Genomic DNA, 20,981 nt, shown 5'->3' on the forward strand with positions numbered 1-20,981 from the left:
TACCAATCGCATTTTATGCGATCATGTATTTATTTCATGTATCAGTTTTATGTTTTCAATATATATTCTTTTTGTTTGCAAACGCTTTGTATGCAGCAGTGCAGAAACTATTTTGTATGGCTCTCATACAGCACACAGTGCTATATGTGGCAGGGCAGCTTGCTGCCTTGCCACAAAAAAAAAAATCTCTGTTACTGTCGCTATTTGCGTCGCAAATTTACTGATCGTGTCGCTATTGGCGTCGCTATAAGCGTCACAAAATCTCTGTAACCATCGCTATATGCATCGCAAATGCGACGCATATAGCGACGGTTCTATGGCGTCGTCAATAACGACGCTTTTTGCGACGACGGGGGCAAATTTTGTTGTTTGTATTTTCGTCGCTATAAGGTCTATATCTTGTAGTGAGGCCAAGATTGGGCCAGAAAATTGAAACTATTGCTCTATGGGCTAGCTAGACCAATATTCTCATGCTCTGGACTCTCGACATGATCCTTAAGCGCGAAACTACAATCTAGATATTACAAGCATGAAGATCTGAAGGAATTGTTGAGAAGAGGTTTGAGTAGATCAATGTCTTTCTGTTGGACTGTGGCAACATGACTTCAAAGATGTGATTAGGTCTCGCTTATCACCAAGTAAGCATCTCACTTTGTTTAATAAAAATGAATGGTATGATGTTTAAAAAAATTATTTTTAAAACTTTTATATAATGCACCAAAGCCTCGATTCTCAATTTGAATGGTTGTTCATATTTATTGATCTCTGATTTAATTTTTTTTAAATAAAAATGCTAAATGTGCTTTAGAACTACTTTAAAATTCAGTTTGGAATTTTTTTTAAAAAACTTTAAAATGCATATTTGTCAAGTTGGATATTTTTTTGTTGATAAATTTCACAATATAATTTTTTTAATTTTTAGATAAGATTTACTATTTTCTACAATTTAAAAAGTTATCATTTTGAGTGAAAATAAGAGTTATTATTAGTAAAAACTATGTATACACATAAAAAAGTTATGATATTTTATGAAGAAATCAAAGATGCCATTTGTGAGTTTTGGTAATTTTTTTGAAATTCTAAAGGAAGAAAAAATATTTAAATAAAAATGTAAGAAAATATTCACATGAGAACATTCTCTTTTGAATTTCAAACAAAAGGAAATCATATGCATCATGCCAATTTGTGACACATGGGAATAGGGAGAGTGTAAACTTACCTTGTGATAATATTAACATTTGTAAGTTTATTTATTATTTATGAGAATAAATAATATGGACAAATTATAGTTTTAAAGTCAAATACTAATATTTCATGGATAAAACCTGAATTCAGAATTAATTAATGTGGTGGCATGAGGGGAAGCCTCAATATCAATTATGAAAATCCATATTTTATTTTTATAAACATAAATGTGATTGATTGGGTAAGTGAAGGGAGAAGGGTCACTAATATAATTTATTAATTAAGGAGAGAAGTGGAAAATTCTAGGTTTTAAAATGAATTGTATATATGTACATGCAAGAGTAAGAAAAAAATTTGTTTTTATCTTGTTTGTTATCTAGTTCAAAGAAATGCAAGAAGGACATCTCTATAAAAATTAAAAATAAATTAATTATCTATATATTAAAGAGCAATGAAGCAAAGTGTATTTTGCAAAGAGGGGTTACATTTTTTAAAAACAAAAGTAAGATATATGGATTTTTGTGATGTTAGTTGATTTCTTTACTTGTTTATTAATATTAAATAAATAAAAATAATTAGTTCTATAAAATAAGGAGAAATAAAAAATTTAAAAAGGAACTTAAATAGAAGTACACTGATAGATCTACTGGATCTGTATTTTGAAACCAACTTCTCAAAGTTAAATCAATAAATCACTGGATAAACTACCACAAGTATGGAAGGAGCAAATTATGAGGAGCTATCCCTAAAAGATGGGGGGGGATCCATAACTAGCTTGGGAAAGTATTGAAAGGAAAGCTAATGCTACGGTAGTAAGTAACGAATAATGCATTGATTGGGACTTAGAGTCAAATTTTAGATTTTGCTAATTATCTAGAGAGTCGATGGAGGCTTCATGGATAGGGCAAGTAGCAAATCTAGGATTATGATTCTTATTTAGAATTTCCCACCAAGAAGAGCTATTGCAATGCATAACTAATCTAGAGTTGAGGTCCCTATTTAAGAAGCCCAAGGAACCTGCATGGGTTGATTCTACTAAAGATTTCAAGCTAGGGGCATTATTTAGAGAAACAATGTCTCGTAGTCCCATAAGACTAGTTGATATTACCCAATTTGAGGGATTGTGCGACAAAGATCTTGACGCTTGCATGCAAAGGTTTGAGGATGATCAAAAGTTGCATATTTTTACCATGACGCTAAAACATAAAGCAGCTAGATGGTATGATAAGCTCAATGGTCAAAATAAGGGGACTTATGCTGTCCTATCAAGAGTGTTCTTAGAGAGTTTTCAGCAACAAGATTTCCAAGATCGGTTAGCTCTTGAATTGGACTATTTCTCCCAAGGGGCAGCGGAAAGTGCTGAGCATTACATCATCGATTAGATGGAAACAATTATTTAAAGATGAGACTGACTCCTAATAAGCCTATGCAAAAGTGTAAATTTATCAATGGGCTTTATCCCAAAGTCCATCAGCATGTTAGCCTACAAAGACCAACTACACTAGAACATGCCCAAACACAACAACGACATGTCTTATGTGACAATTCCCCTAAATCCATCTGCGTTCCAATGTATTGTGTTCCTTTAAATCCATACACTTCAAATCCAGCCTATATGATGCAAACATGCATGCCATCTATGCCTTAGACTCATTCTACTCTAGATGAAGCTAAAGTAGCAAACATGATTGCAAAATACCTAGGAAATTTAAAAGTTGAAATAATGGGTGCAATCCAAGCACCCTTAAAAGAAATTTATTGCAAAATCCCTAGGAAAATTAAAAGAAAAATAATGGGTGTGGTCCAAGCACCCTTAAAAGAATTTATTTAATAACAAAACAAGCTACTAATGCACAACTGCCTTAAGCACTTTGACTTCAAACCCACCTAAATCAAATATTTGGTGCGGTAACTATCATGGGTATGATCATGTGGCTATTGAATGCCCAATGCCTTCAAGCTAAATACTTGACCACCCTTTATTTTGTACATTTTTGTCTTAAAATAGGACATGTGGACACAAATTATTAGCATAAAATAGGCCAAGAACAACAACAAGCTCATGTGATACAAAGAAATTACAATTACATGGAGGATTGGAACAATACTACATATGAGATTTGGCCACCCAATCAATCTTTTAGGCTCCATGGATTTCCTACCCAAGGCAAACCTCCTGTGCCAAGAAACAATTACAATAGTGATGGAAATCGAGGAGTAAATTCTCATTTTTAGAGAAAAAATGGTAATTTTCAAATCTGATGGAGCAAAGTGATCAACAAAGGCCTAGAGAACCAATAATTTGTTGTCAATGCCAACAAGAATGTCATATAGCTACATACTATCCAAATGCCCAAAAAAATCAAGACTATACCCCTCTTTATAAGATGTGTAATTGTGAAGGACATTACAAAGAAAATTGTCCTAAGCACGAGGATAACAAAACTAATGAGAAAGGTAAACAAGTCTCCAATGAACCTTCAACATTCGATCCAAATTTAGTTGAAGTAGAAATAACAAGGTAATAGATTGGGGTTAGGTCTAAATTCATATCCTGAAGGGTGACCTTTAAGGTTGACCCCATGATTGGTGTCCTCACTAGAACACAAAGGAAGCAACAAAAGGAGCAAGTTCTAGAGGAAGAGAGTCCATAATTAAAAGGAGTTGTGAAGGATAAATCTAAGGACATAGATCATAACGTAGAGCTACATGAGTTGGACTCTCCCCAACACTCTTCTAATCATTTGTTATTGCATGTGCCCCTAGCAAATCCTAAGATTCAAGTAGGGGTGGCTCATTTTCTTCAAAGAACTGTACCCCCAAAATAAGGAAGCAAAAAGAAAACAGAAGCACTTAACAAAGCCTATGATATATGGGCCGAAATGGAGGAAACAAACTTAAAAATTAACATGAGAAAATCTCACTAGAAATAGCACCTACATGCCAAAGGCAGCTTGATCATAAGCTTGTTTAGTGTAAAGAAGAAAAAAGGATTAAGATTGATACTTCTAAGGAAGTGCAAATGCATCCAAAAGGAGAACAACTAAGGAAGTAAAAATTGTAGATTTATTTGTGGATCTGAGAGCACCAGTTATAGAAACTACCATCAATGGACATTTATTGAATGAAGTACAATTGGATGATGGTTCAGGAGTCAATTTAATGACATAACAAACAACGCAAGAATTAAGGTTGAAGAATCTAGAACCTACCCGTATAAACACTATATTAGACAATTTGAAAATTTCTCAAGTCCTAGTTTTAAATAAATGATAAATATTTGACCACATTATTAAATCTTGATCCATATTTGAAAGTGAGATTTGGAAAGGCAGATAGATTATATAGCATTTAGGGTAGACTCCACCTTTAAGTAAGACAATAATATTTGAACATGTGGTCAAGTAATAAAATTGGGGGCTCACGAACTGCATAGAAATTTCCAAATTCCCTAAGATAGTGTTTATAGTTTTATGTGTGGCTAATCAAAGGAAAGTGACTCTTTTGGGGTTACTTCGCAATGTGAAATTTGTAATTGTTGGACTAGAATTTCATGTGAATCGCATATTAGTTCACTCCTTGTTGAATATCTCTTCATATTCTATGTTGCTAGGTCAACCTTGGTTATACTAGGCGAGATGCAATCAAGACTGGTATAATGGTTCAATTGTGATTAGTCCTCCAAACGATAAGGTTTAAATACAAGTTATCTCAGAGGAATTTTTGAGAGTTAGGAGAGGAAGTGGTTAATGAAATGGATGAGAAGTCAAGTAGTGAATTTTATGATTCAAAATTAGAGAGAATCAATAAGAATGTGTCTTATGCTTGGTAATTTAAGACATAATGACCAGAAAGAGTAGAAAAAACATATGTGAATACAGTACCTCAACCTCATAAAGCAAAATAGGTGTGTATTAGTGAATATGGTTTATATTTCTTATTGAATAATAATTCTAATAGTAATATTACCAATTGGTTATCCATATCAGAAGATACTACCCTAGACTGCTTTGTGATCTTACTAGGGGAAGATAAACATCTTGATGATGCAATCCATGAATTTAATGATTTGAATTATTCATTCTTCAAAGCTTGTCCTAGATGTTGTAAAGATGAGAAAGAAGGTGACCTTAGGAATGCATTTTTTGCATATAATAGATTGGAAATCTTTTCCACTAATGACTTAGAGGAGGAGGAGGATGAGATGAGGACATTAGACTCAGATGAAAGTTTAGCAAGCTCCTCAATACCTATAGAGGGAATTGGTATTATTGAAAATGATCATGATGAACCTGAGGAGAGTTTAGTTATAACAATTCCTTATGAGGTAGATATTCTACCTTTTGGGTTCAAGCAAAAGGAAAGAGAGAAAAACAATAGAGATAGTTATAAACCTTGACAACAACCAATATTACATGATGATATAGATGATCATCGCCGGTCTTAAATAGATGTACACATATTTTTTTTAAATTTGATGGTAGTTATGATAGAATAATTAGATGATTAAAAGGGGCTTTGGAAATAGAACATGAGGCAAGAATGATTGCTATGAATGAATCGATGGAGAAAATTATTGAACTACAAAAACAGAAGTCAAAATTCCAATTTAGGGAGAGATAATATCTACAAGAAAGTTCACTTCTAGAGATGTATTTAGAAGATTAAGACTCTAAATTAAATAGTGATGTTCACAATAAATGGAACAAATATCTCTTATTCCTAGAAAATGATCAGTTGAATGTGAGGAAACGAATGAATGTTGAAAAAAAAGTAAATATTTGGCTACTTCTAGAACTAGATTGCAAGAAAAAAATCCCACTATCGCTTCTTGATTATATCATTCCTTTAAGTGCTCTATAAACAATACACAAAAGATATATCATTATTCTAAGGGGCATCTAGTCAAATATCATAGAAGCTAAATGAAATCAACCAAGGCTCACCTCTGAGAGGCAGCTTCAGTTACCCCCAACTGCCTGCCTGACCCTAACCAAGGGGGTTGTTAACCGCGTTGGGATGGTGGACCGAACCCGCCACGAGAGGTCTCTCCGTTGAGCGCTACTTGGATCAAGAGGACGCTTGGGTGCCAGGGGGGGCTCTGGCTGTAAATCCCTCACCTTTCGGGCCCTACACAAGAGGCTAACGTGACTCGGGATTGGATCTCAAGGCCGCATACTAGTTTACGGGCGGAATCTCGGATTAGTGATCCTTGTGGATTGTTGGATAGCCTTCGAGTGGATTATGGATAAGCCTACGGGCTAGACTTTATGTATTTCAAAGATAAATATGATAATCTATTAAAAAGGAACTTGTTTGACATTGCTTTTCTATGTCAAGTGCTATGATTACGTGAAGAAACAAGTGCCTAACAGGCTAATTAAGGAAACTGATTGATACATGTCCAACTAAATGTGTTAGGTAATTAAATAACTAAAACAACCTGAGGAAAGTGCGGTGGATGTGGCCATAGGTCCGTCCTACGGATGGGTGGTCCCGATTGGCCGGGAACTTTTCTCAATCAAGATGGACAGCAAGAAGATCGTTCAAACAAGGCGAACAACAAGAGCGTTGACCTTGAGTTATAACTAATCCCGATTTACGATGTTTTAGGGGAACGGAATGGGGCTATGCCTTATGGTAGAGAGGTTGAGCTTTGCATTCCTCTCGTTTCCCATTCTCCTTGAACCAAGTGCAGCGTGAATCCGCTTCGGACCTGGCGTTTCTGCGTAAAGTAGTTCGCTTGGGTTCAACGCTAATCGCCGTTAGAAAATGACCAATAGGGACAACCCTAATTCAGGTCGGTCCTAAAAGTGGAAACGGCCGAAATACCTCCGCTACGTGGCAGATGCAGAAAGTCCTAGATTGCAAAACTAGTAACATTCCATGGGAGTGTCGGGCAGAGCTTCCTAGACATCCTTTCCGATGGACTGCTAAGACGTGTCCTGAAGATAACAAGTGGACACGTTACATTTGACGACCTCACTTTCATCTAATTTTATAACAAACTGTAATTTACCATTACATTCCTCAACAGACATATTGTAGTACATTACCATTGCTGACTCTACCTTGTAAAAATCTAAATAGTAATTGTTGAGTTCGGTGAATTTCACCTCATATGCATTTTTGATCCAAACCTTTAGTGTTTCCACGCATTAAACATGCATGGGATCTCCTATCAGCTCCAAAACCTTTGTATCAAGTTGCCATCGGTGTCGAAGGGTTTCCAAAGCAAAGTCGTGACCACAGAGGACCTTGATGAATTTCAAGATAGAAGATCCAACACGTGAATAAGCAAGACGAGAAAATGATGCCAAGTAATATTTATATTAATGCCATGAAGTTTGCAAAATACAAGATGACTTCAAATCTGATCAGTCCACTGATTTTAGGCCACCCAATTTAATTCTGCTGCATTTGTAGAACCTTGACCTCAAACACTATGTGCAGAAATTTAGAATTCAAAGATACAACACTATCGTGATCTTCTTGGATTCAGGCTGTCTGGTAAGACCATAAAAAGCTTCTTGTGGAGGAAGCCAGAAATACAAAGGCACAAGCTTTCTCCTAAGCTGTTCTGTTATGATGGAGGTACAACATAAGAGATCATAGTTCTACAAGTATCCACCTGAGCTCTTGTGAGAAACATAAGAGCTATCGGATTCAAGCACCACCATTTACATTTTCTTTCTCTGGATCTAGCCCCAATTTTTATAGACAATATGTGTATTGAGATGCAAAAATTTCATTTATTTCAAAAAGATCAATATCAGAGATTTCTAGTTCAGCAGTTTTCACAGCTGTTGGAATAGCAACAGCAAGTCCAACCCCCACCTCTGTTGGATCAACACCTACTGCTGCATAGCTCCTGAATATACCGAGAATTGGAAGATTTCTCTGTAAGGCCACATTTCTTCTCATAAGTAGCACTGCAGCAGCACCATTACTTAGCTGGTTCGAGTTTCCTACAAGTGTAGTACTATCTTTTCTGAAAAACAGGTTTTAATTTTCTAGGTCAGCAAGGGAAGTTCCAGGTCTGATCCCATCATCAACCGAAACAACAACATGCCTCTCTGCCCCAGTTTTTGCATCCACCAACTTTGTCTTCACAGGAATAATCTCATCTCTGAATCAATCAGATTATGAAGAGGAGTAGAGGTTGAAGAAGATGATACGATGTCATTCCTCAATAGGTTTCAAGCTCATCAATGAATAATCTTCAAACATGAATTGAAGCAGAGACAGAAATTAAGTTTAGAATTTCTTCTGGGAGTTTACTGCGATCAGTCTCAGAATCAGAGTCTGCTCTACAAAGCCAGAGGAGCCACTGGCCTCATGCTGCTCATTTCCATCTTCTTGCTCCTCTTCGTCGTCTTCATCATCTTCATCCTCATCGTTATCATCCTATGCAACACCTTCTTCACGTCTGTCATTAAACACAAAAGCCTCGATGTCATCGGTGTCAACATCCTCATCGCTGGTATCACTGTCGTCGGAAAGTGACCGCTGGGCAGTTTTCTTTTCCCCTGTCGAGCTTCCTTGGTGACGAATTTTTCAAATTCATCAAGCAAGCTTCACAAGCGATCACATCACAGGAGAACATGCTGCCAGCACAGATTCACTTATGATGGGATCACAGTATGAACTCTAATAGATGTTTCTCGTCAAAATTGGCTGCCCATGCGTGTAACACAGGATTTTTGCATCTGCGACCACTCAATTGTCCGTCAGCAAGAAGAGTTGCTCCTCGAGTGAATTCTACAGTAGGTTGTGGCAAGAAAGATAGCGCGACTCGATCAAAAAGCCTCCCTGATTGAACCAGCAAAGCTGCGTTCCGACAATTCTTTGATCCCTTTTCTCCCCTTGAATCGTGCAATATCCACCAAAGCACGACCCCAGATCAATCAAGTGGTGTTCTCGCTATGATGTGCCCGTCTTTCCCTTTCCTCCACGCTCACAGGGCGCCATCCTCCCTTTTCTTTTTTCTCCCTCCAAAAAGCCCCCATTTGAAAATAGTCATCCCCTTCTTACTTTTTTTTTCCCTTCGGCTCCTCTCACAATAGCCTCAGAAAAGCGACCTGCTCCCAAATTTTGACATGTCCTTCAGGAGGTGGTTGTAAGATTCAAGTTGGATGTGCATTGTCCCAATGAGCAGACTGTCCACTGGCACTGTTGTATGTGAATGAACCTCTTGAAGGACCCAATCACAGAAGATATGTCACGAACTGCCAGTCTTCTAGTTTGTTTTTGAAGTATCGCATTCAACTGACTTTTGACATTGTTGTATTCAGCAACCCTGACCTTGAGATCATCTTCGAGCTTTGTAACATTGTCCTGTATTGTATCAACAATCTCCCTTAATGGGTTCATTAGAGTGTTTATGTTTGATCCCATGTATCCAAATCCCAAATGTCTGAATCCACCAAGGGTTTCTTATAGCCTAGCTTCATTAGTGGTGTCATCCAACTAAAAGAATCCTTGAAGAGCTTCAACATCTAAAGTAATCAGGTTAATGATACGACCAAAAGCAAATTTCCTCTCTCCCTCATGAGTCAACCGCAATGTTTTACGGAATACAGCAGCAATCATAGAAGATCTAATGCGGAAGCCAACAATGCATGACATTCTGAAAATATTGAGCTTCACAAAGAACTCCACCATCCACACCTACGAATATCAAAGCACCATATACATAACCAATCTCAGAATCTGTGCTAGTCTCAGCCACATCTCCCAAAGCTCCTGTGAACTATTGATCAAAACCTCCTCGTCTAGGTTGACTGACCACTTAGCAAAACATGCCAAGAGAATTATTGATAAGTTCCTCTTGCTCCAAACCCTCTTCCATGCAGAACAAAAGTATAAACACAACAACTAGATATGTACAAAGTATCAAATCCCACACACACAACTTTGGGTGAATTTCACACCTCGAATGTGCAGCAATACGACATCCACCCCCTCTAATCCTGCGCATCCTCCGGATGGGCCAACTACCCATGATCGTTATCATCAAGATCCACAAACAAATCAATCTCTTCATTATGCATTTCCGGTATATCAACAAGATTATCTGTCATATCATCTGTCTCTTCCATTGGAGTTTCTTCTCATTGCTCTTCCCTTGCAAATTCTTCCAATGCATAGTCTTCATCATCTCTTTTCTTGAAAATCTTGATTCTTTTTCCAGCAATAGGTACTCTAAGCACTGTCCCATCCAATTCTGTCAACTCATATGTTGCATTATCAAAGACATGTCTGACTATGTACGGCCCAAACCATCTTTTCACCATCTTCCGAAGTGCAGTATGCTGATTTTCAAGGCTGCTATCAAAGATTAATACCCAATCTCCCTCTTCTATTGCTCTAGGCCGCAAGCGATGCCTGCTGTCAAACCTGTCCTTATTTCTTAGTCTAGCAACCTTCAACCTGTCAATAGTTAGCTGAATATCCTCTGATCTTCTCTCCAACTGCCGAATCCGAAGAGTTAAGAGCTCCTCTCTTGTCAAATCCTCCTGCCAAGGTAAAACTGACCAAGTCAAAGCACAAGTCTTAGTCGGCATGACCGGTTTCTGACCATACATCAACTCTGCAGGCATATATCCTATGGTAACACTATGAGTCGTACGATCAGCCCACAAAGCAAATGGTAGAAGTCTCAGCCATTCTCCAATCCGTCCTCTGCATGCTTTGGCTAATGCTTTCACTATCGGCGGATGCCCTCTTTCATTCTTCCCATTTCCCTCTGGATTGTATGTTGTAGTTAGAGCCAACTTGATTCCTAGTTGAGAGAAAAACTCCCTAGCTTCATCTGCATCCAATTCACCACGATCCGCAGTGATCTTACCCACACAGCCATACCCGTAGAAAATTTCTTCTAATAAAAACTTACACACTGCACTAGTGGTCTTCGTTCTCAAAGATATGCCCTCAACATAAAAGGTAAGATCCTCTCTAGCCAAAACAATATACCTCATCTGCCATAGACCCATAGGCATAGTAACCAAGTCAACTACCCACTTATAATGAATGCATAGCGGATAGGTCGGATGAAGCTCATCTCGATGACGCACTACCGAATACATCTAGCAATCTCTGCATGTCTCTACAAAGTGAGAAACATCTCTATACATGCCATTCCACCAATATTTCTCCTTGATTTTCTCATAAGTAGCCCACACTCCTCTATGACCAGCCCAAGGACTCTCATGAAACTCCCTCATCACCTATAACTGTGTCTCTCTATCGCAGACAACCCACAAAGGTAATCCGTCTCTTTTCTTCGGATGCTTCCAAAGAAATCCATCCTTGAGAAAATAACCATAGGCTTTCCTTCTGATCTTCTTAAACTCATCCATCCATTCATCTCTTTTTCTTAGTGTACTAAGGTACTTGCCAATCTACAATCAATCTCCAACATAGAGTTCTTCTATGAAAGCCACAATATCATAGACATGGCAAACATGATCAACCATAGCGGCTGAAATTTCTGCATCATCCTCTTCTGCAAGTAGTTTTTTCTCATCATCATATCTGGCTCTAGATAGCATATCTGGCACTGGATTATTCTTCCTTGCTATGTGTTTAAATTCTAGATTTAATGACTTGATGTATGCAATCCATCTCAACATAGCTATATCCGGAGTAGAGCAACTCGTAAGCATACCAATCAATGGCAAGCAATCTATCTCTACAACAACTGAAGCTCTAATAAAGTACTCCTTGTCACATTTGAGAGCCATAACAATCCCTAGTAACTCCCTCTTGATTTGCGTATATCTCCTCTGTCTTTCGTTTAGGACTTTCGCCCCAAACCAAATAGCATACCTGTTTCCATCTGCATCATCTTGACCCACAGCCCAACCTATGCCAATTGGACTAGTGTCAACTGTCAATACAATAGGCCTTCCGCAATTATAATCCTCTTTCTTGAGAGTAGGAGCAATCTGCAATAACTTCTTCAATTTTCGCATGGCTCTAGTGTGGCTCTCATCCCAATAGAATTTCTGCCCCTTTCGAAGTAGCTGATATAAACAATCTGCTATGTGTGCAAAATGAGGTATCCAAATCATATAAAACACACAAGCTCCAATGAATCTCCGTACCTCTGAAGTGGTAGAACAATACTCCTAATCTTGCCTATAGCATCCACCTTATCAAGTGAGGGTTTCCTGCCATAATACCCACACATATGTCCAACAATGACAACCTCATTTACTCCAAAAACATATTTTTGCCTTGATAGTGTCAAGTTCACTTCTTCTAACCTGGCCAAAATCTTCTCACAAGCTGAAATATGAGCAGCCACAAAGTATCTGCATCCCTGCTCATTTAAACTCTCATTCTTCTCTTCTTCTGCACACCCCTTAATGGGCACATCATCCAAGAAAGGCATAGTAAGCTGAGGTATATAATCACGAAGAACCTTATACATGGCATTCATCATATGCGCAACAGAATTAGTGGCACCTTGAGGCAAGGTACACATCTTGACAAGCCCAATAGGAGTTCTCATGGTGGTTATGTCCCTACTTTCCAAAGCCAGCTGAAACTGATCATATCCCGAATACAAATCACCTAAAGAATAGATGGCACGTCCAGCAAATGCTTTTGCAAACTCATCCACAACTGGACCTATACCAACATTCCTGATAGTAACTCTGTTTACTGGCTACATGTCCTGTATAAATCGGAGAGTACCATTCTTCTTTGGAACTGTAAACCATCTATTTGAATATGGTGCAGATGAAGGCTCATGAATTCCCATCCTGATTTTCTCATTCAACAAATCAATCAACTTTGGCAGGTGTGCCTTAGGCACTGGAATAGGTCGGAGATTCCATGGAATATGAGGAATAGTAAAAATGACCATAGGAGCAACAATATCCGGATTCACACATCCAATCTCATGCGGGAAAAAAGCAAATCCCCTTCCATGTCGCTGAAGCATCTCCTGAAAGCATTGCTTCTCTGTGGGTAGCAAGAAATCGCCATTTCCAATTTTCAATTCAGCAAGAGTCTCTATTGAAAATTTATGGCCAATATGCTCCGGATTCCCAAAAATTGGCTGTTAGGCAGCCCTCTTTATTTGCTGATCATTGTCAGATGGAAGCGGTACAGCTACCGGCTTCACCTTTTTATCCACAGTCTTGTATTTCGTGTCAACCTTGGCTTCATTATGATCCTCTGCATTACTCAAATCTTGATGTAAATCAGCAATTCTGCACTCCATTGGCTGAATATCCTCAGCCCTCTGCTCTATGGACTGCATAGGAACAGCCCTAAGCTCTGGATGCTGAAATATTTCAGCAGTGAACTCTGTTGGCTAAAAGTTTTCAGCCCTCTGTGTCTTTGTAAGCTAATCATAATCAGCTGGAAACTCTGTTTGCTGAATTTCTTCAGCACTCAACACTTTTTGCTGAATCACCTCAGCCTGTGATTCAATCTGTGACACAAAATCTGCAATTTCATGAAACATGTCTAGGGATTGCACTAATACATTACTGTGACAACTCTGCATATCAGTTTTCAGCATATTTCCCATCTCTGTCATCGTATCTGCACAAATCATACTGTCATACATCCCATCTATGTGTTCATCATCCTCTAAAATTCCTGCAGTTTTCAAATTTTTCTCCTTCCTGCATATGTACTGCTTGGCAGCTCTAGGCAACTTAGAAGTCTTCTGATAACTCATCGAACTGTTTGCTGAAATTCCAACAAAATCGGAGGAGAAAATACTGCTGCCAGGAGGCGAGAACTCCAGTCTCCTCTGCTCTATACCACCGTCGTCTCGCGAAACAGCGGTACCTAATGAAAACCCGAATCCCTCACAGTGGGCAAAGGTGCATCTCTCAGAGTATCCCTGTTTCTAACATGGTTCACACACACAGTCATAAACTGTACTGCCCTCATGCCATCTTTACTGCGAATCTGTGCATAAGCAGATCCATCATCCATTACCTTTGTTTCCATGCGCATCTCTCTGATGAATGGCTGTCCAAGAATTATAGGATAAGAGCATGAATCCTGCACAAAGAAATGGAAATCCTCCTCTACATTTCCAATAGAAACCCTGACACTGGGACAGGCAGCATACAAATCATGTGCAGTGTTATTGGCGGCTCGCATACGCCACCCATGCTCTACATCCATAGGCCATCTGTTACGCTCATAAACTCCACGAACTATGAGATTAATCTCTGAACCATGATCCACCAAAGCAACACAAGGCACCTGTTTCTCTCCAATTTTTACCATCGTCTCTGTAGTTGCCCTAGCCCAATGACTCCGCGAAAAGTGACTACACGGTATCAAGACAGGCTCATTAGTTTTAGCATAATGCATAGGTTGAACCCTCTTCTCTATCTACGGAAAAAGAGAAGCATTCTCAATCATAACCTCATCCTCATCCTCATCCAACTCCCCAATCCAAACTCCCTGTGTATCAGTAGTAGGCAATGCATGTCTTTTCCTCTTTAGGACCTCTTGAAACTGATCTTGAAACTCTCTTTTCGAGATGCCCAAAACCTCAGAAATAGTGAAAGTCACCTCACTGCCAAGTATCTGATCGTTAAAGATTTTCTTCATGTCCATAGATGTCTCAATATCAGACATCAATCTAAACCCTGGCTGCTTTCTCTCTCTAGGCTCTTGCCTCTTTTCTCTCTTTTGAGCATCTTCCATCTGTTGTTCTAGCCCTGGTCTCAAAGACGGTCCTGCATAGGTGGAGTAACAAACTCACCTCCTCTAGTCTTTTTAGCTGCACTTGGATTTTCTTCATCCCTCTTACGCTTCTCCTCAACAAGTACATCTGCTCCCTGAGACTTAGCCAAGTAGGCATAAATAGAGTACCTGTCAACAGGCGAATCCCAACCTGTCTCAGATCTGATGCTAGAGCCTGCACTAGTCAAAAAATTTTGCTGAATTTTTCCCTTGTTTGCAGTCTCCATAGCATAAGTCCATAGTGCTGACTGATTCTCTGATCCCTTCTCAATATGGACTCCATATGCAGAAGCATCTCCTCTAGCTGTCACATAAGAAGTACGCGCAGCCATGTCATCCACTAACTTCTTCATTCCGCCTTTACCAAAGTTGGTAGCAAGCAGAGCTCCTGTTTTAGTCAACCAAATCTTACCATCTTATCCCCAAAATACCAAATTCTTCCTCCTTGCATCCTGAAAAGATTCACAATCCCTGCAATGCTGATGGTCCGTACTATCACACCAAATACATCTCCGATCTCTCCTAGGTACACTAGGAGCACTCCTAGGTGCAGTAGGAGCACTAGAAGAAATAGGTGGCGCAGTCGAAGCAAACTGCTCTTTCAATTTTCCCACCAGCTCCGCTTTAACTGACTCCAGTGTCAAATCCATTATGCCTTTGATTATGTCATCAAGAGAGGTAGGCACCGATGGAGTGGATGGTTTTGGAGCAGAAGGTGCAGGCATCGATCGTGGAATAGGAGGAATAGGAGGAGTAGAAACAGTAGGCACTGGCATAGGCCAAGAAACTGGCTGAGGAGGAGAAGAAATAACATGGATAGAAGCAGGCATAGGAGCAGAAGATGGTGTCGGTGTCATAGAACCATTCTGTAGGCGGGTCTTCCATATCCTCCTCTTGGTCAAAGTCAAGACTTCATCCTGGGCATCCTGCCAATCCGTTTTAAGACCCATAGGCTTCGTGCGATCCTCAAGAAGCTCTCCCAATTCTTCCTGAAGAGCAGGATCTGCAGCTTGCAAGAAAAGCTCAACTTTTTCAACATCCAATGCTCTTTGTTCAATGGCATCAAGCTGATTATACCTCTCTTCAAATTCTCGAATCAACTCTGAAACAGCTAAACCTTTGTTTGGCATGTAGACCCACTCTCGGAATGACCGCCGTGTAGCCATCCCAAAGTCCTCAAGGAAATACTCTTCTTTCAGGGCCTTCTTAAAATCTTGCCAATGTGAATTTTGAAAAAAAAGATCAGTCACTTTCGCCCTCAAGGCGGGTGTGACAAGACGAAGGAAGTACTTACTCATAAGTCCAGCTGGAACTCCAAAAAACCCCATCTTGATCTCATATGTCTTCAAATATGCTGAAATATTACAGCCATCAAATAGCTTCTTCTCATTCTCAACTGCTTCAATCGCCTTAGTCGCGATGTTTGCATTCTCCTGCTCCAAATATAGTTGCCTTTGCTGAGGCAACTGTTGTTGATGCAATTGTTGCTGCTGCTGCATATACAATTGTGTCTGCTGATTTTGAAGCTGCATATACATGGACATATTCTGCAAAATCTGCTTTAGATCATATGTTGAAGTACTTGACGCAGCAGTCCTTGATGGAGCTGAAGTAGAGGACGCAGCTGGAATTGTAGAAGAGGCTGAAATAGATGCTGAAGTATCTCCCATCCTGAAATTTATGCGATGCTTTCACGTCGAGTTCACCAAAGATGTCGAAGGGTTTCCAAAAGCAAAGTCGCGACCACAAAGGACCTTGATGAATTTCAAGATACAAGATCCAGCATGTGAATAAGCAAGACGAGAAAATGATGCCAAGTAATATTTATATTACTGCCATGAAGTTTGCAAAATACAAGATGACTTCAAATCTGATCAGTCCACTGATTTTAGGCCACCCAATTTAATTCTACAGCATTTGTAGAACCTTGACCTCAAACACTATTGATGGAACCTAGAACAGGCCGGCACTGGCTCATGCACTAGCCGGACCTCTATCTCACGCGCTCAGTAATCCCACGGCCTCGTGGCCAGGAGCGTTGATGACACACACATTGCCTTCCTAAATATCTTGCGTTTGTATTACGTCATTTGTAATCCACTCTTCTCTCACCCACTACTCCTCAGAGGGAGTCCCTTACACATTGCCTAATGGCACGAAGCATAGACATAGGGGATCCTCCAATGGCTGAGTGCCGCCACCCCTCTGCGACTCTCCTACACCTTGGGGATTGGCCCCTCGGTGCGTCGCTCAACATATAAACATTTCGCACAAAATCTACTCAAGGTACCATTTAATCGTATACAGGAATGTACCATTGTCATTACTTCTCTTTCCCCTAGACCCCATGACTAGCCTATGGCTTAAGAAGTCCTGTCTCTCACTCAATGTGGGTCAAGGTCCTAATGAAAGCAATTGCTGTGCATCCAGGATTTCTGATACCTTTAAATATTTCCATGATTTATGCATATTGTGGATGCTAAGTGCTCAAATAATTATAAAATCAATATTGTGCACATATGGAAAACATTCTTTTAATGGTTTTCAACTACCGTTCTTATGCGGCGTTGCACGAACCTAGCACCGAGGAAACCCTCGTGCTACTAGGCTCTCATTCTATGATTATTCACCGACCTATATGGCATGCAAACAAAAACCAGCAATCTTTTCATCATTTTAGTCCACATTTAGACATATTTTTACCACTCTACCCTCCCATCGATCAAATGTTGCATTGTTGTATAGATTTACAAGGCATTTTGCCATCATTTTATGTGTAAAAAGCAGAAAAAAACACACTAGAACAAGAAGGTGGACTGAACTGAGGAAAATCCTCATGCTTCAGTCCCCACAAACATTCACGAACATTATTCTTAATTTTCATTGATTTTCCGCACCCAAAATGCATTTTTCCCCTATTTTTGTGGTTTTTTCTCTATTTTCCTTGTATTTTCCCTTATTTTCTACATTATTTAATTACTAAAAATTCAAAATAGGTTATGGGCTGTGGCCCTTAGTTCCTTCTTGCAACAAAAATGAAAATTTAGTTGGTGTTCCTATTTATTCTTCCATTTTTATGCTCAAAAATATCATTTTCCCTTGATTTTCCATATTTTATGTGTTTTAGTGTATTATTTTGAGCCACAAGATGCATGTTTTTCTCATTTTCTGATTATGATCAACAAATGGTCATGGAAAATAGCAACATAAACAATTTTTGGCCCACATGAACAATAGTTTATCAATCAAAAGCCATGAAATCTCAAATTTCCTTTGAAGAAATTGAATCACCACTTATTTGCGTGTTTCGGGTTTCATGTCCATGGCTGCAAATCTGAAAATCAGCAGCACTTCATGCTCATGCCGATCACACGTCACCATTTCCAGCCCGTGGAGCGATCCGATCGATGCCGGACAAACCTCCATCATTCTTTCTTCTTCCTTTCTCTTCCCACATGAATCCCCCCTTAGAGGAGAGAGAGGGAGGAGAGAGAAAGACTGATTTTCTCTCTCTCTCTCTACAGGCTGCAATTTATCACGCGGAACGGAGCGATGCGAAGCGTGGAATGAATGCAATTGCCTGCTATGACCTATTCCATGGCTTGCTTGACAGCCATCATCTCGATTTGTGGGGGGGCGGACTTTCTTTCGCGACACCTCTCTGCAGCCGCCGCCCCCCTCCTATTTCATATTTTTTAGGGAGGGGGGGTGCCCCTTCCCAAAGGCACCCCTTCACTCCTCCTTTTAGGCACCTCCCCAATTTTGACCGGCCTTTTAGCCCTTTTCCCGGCCTCTCTCGCATACGGTGTCCGAATCCAGTTCTAAATATTTCTGTGAGCTTGTCTCGGCATCTCGCACTGACTGCCAGCTCCACTGACCGGCACAGGCGCATGGAAAAATTACTAAAAATCTGCAAGTGTTGCCTGGGCGTCCTTAAAGCACTTTGACACTTAAAATCGTCCTAGGTCGAGCCGCCGCCTTTGACGTTGAATATTTTTCCCTTGATATTCATAATTTTTAGCTATTTTTAAGCACTTTCCAACACCAAAATTCCACTCTCATTGGCGACCACGAGATAGGGCCGGCACTGGCTCGTGCACTAGTCGGACCTCTATCTCACGCGCTCAACAACCCCACGGCCTCGCGGCCAGGAGCGTTGATGACACACACATTGCATTCCTAAATATCTTGCGTTTGTATTATGTCGTTTGTAATCCAGTCTTCTCTCACCCACTACTCCTCAGAGGGAGTCCCTTACACATTGCCTAATGGCATGAAGCACAGACATAGGGGGTCCTCCAACGGCTGAGTGCCGCCACCCCTCTGCGACTCTCCTACACCTTGGGGATTGGCCCCTCGGTGCATCACTCAACATATAAACATTTCGCACAAAATCTACTCAAGGTACCATTTAATCGTATACACGAATGTACCATTGTCCTCACTTCTCTTTCCCCTAGACCCCATGACTAGCCTATGGCTTAGGGTGTCCTGCCTCTCACTCAACGTGGGTCAAGGTCCTAATGAAAGCAATTGCTGTGCATCCAGGATTTCTGATACCTTTAAATATTTCCATGATTTATGCATATTGTGGATGCTAAGTGCTCAAACAATTATAAAATCAATATTGTGCACATATGGAAAACATCCTTTTAATGGTTTTCAACTACCGTTCTTATGCGGCGTTGCACGAACCTAGCACCGAGGAAACCCTCGTGCTACTAGGCTCTCATTCTATGATTATTCACCGACCTATATGGCATGCAAACAAAAACCAGCAATCTTTTCATCATCTTAGTCCACATTTAGACACATTTTAACCACTCTACCCTCCCATCGATCAAATGATGCATTGTTGTATAGATTTACAAGGCATTTTGCCATCATTTTATGTGTAAAAAGCGGAAAAAAAACACACTAGAACAAGAAGGTGGGCTGAACTGAGGCAAATCCTCATGCTTCAGTCCCCACAAACATTCACGAACATTGTTCTTAATTTTCATTAATTTTTGCACCCAAAATGCATTTTTCCCCTATTTTTGTGGTTTTTTCTCTATTTTCCTTGTATTTTTCCTTATTTTTTGCATTATTTAAGTACTGAAAATTCAAAATAGGTTATGGGATGTGGCCCTTAGTTCCTTCTTGCAACAAAAATGAAAATTTAGTTGGTGTTCCTATTTATTCTTCCATTTTTATGCTCAAAAACATCATTTTTCCTTGATTTTCCATATTTTACGTGTTTTAGTGTATTATTTTGAGCCACAAGATGCATGTTTTTCTGATTTTTTGATTATGATCAACAAATAGTCATGGAAAACAGCAATATAAACAATTTTTAGCCCACATGAACAACAGTTTATCAATCAAAAGCCATGAAATCTCAAATTTCCTTTGAAGAAATTGAATTACCGCTTATTTGCGTGTTTCAGGTTTCATGTCCATGGCTGCAAATCTGAAAATCAGTAGCACTTCATGCTCATGCCGATCACACGTCACCATTTCCAGCCCGTGGAGCGATCCGATCGATGCTGGACAAGCCTCCATCATTCTTTCTTCTTCCTTTCTCTTCCCACATGAATCCCCCCTTAGAGAAGAGAGAGGGAGGAGAGAGAAAGACTGATTTTCTCTCTCTCTCTCTCTACAGGCTGCCATTTATCACGCGGAATGGAGCGATGCGAAGCGTGGAATGAATGCAATTGCATGCTATGATCTATTCCATGGCTTGCTTGACAGCCATCACTCGATTTGTGGGGGGGGGGGACGTTTTTTTCGCGGCACCTCTCTATAGCCGCCGCCCCCCTCCTATTTCATATTTTTTAGGGAGGGGGGGTGCCCCTTCCCAAAGGCACCCCTTCACTCCTCCTTTTGGGCACCTCCCCAATTTTGACCTGCCTTTTGGCCCTTTTCCCGGCCTCTCTCGCATACGGTGTCCGAATCCAGTTCTGAAAATTTCTGTGAGCTCGTCTCGGCATCCTGCACTGATTGCCAGCTCCACTGACTGGCACAGGCGCATGGAAAATTTACTAGAAATTCGCAAGTGTTTCCCGGGCGTCCTTAGAGCACTTTGA

The sequence above is a fragment of the Lygodium microphyllum genome, chromosome 3 (assembly GCF_053477565.2).
Source record: "Lygodium microphyllum isolate KBCC chromosome 3, Lygodium_microphyllum_v1.1.10, whole genome shotgun sequence".
Taxonomy (NCBI): Eukaryota; Viridiplantae; Streptophyta; class Polypodiopsida; order Schizaeales; family Lygodiaceae; genus Lygodium; species Lygodium microphyllum.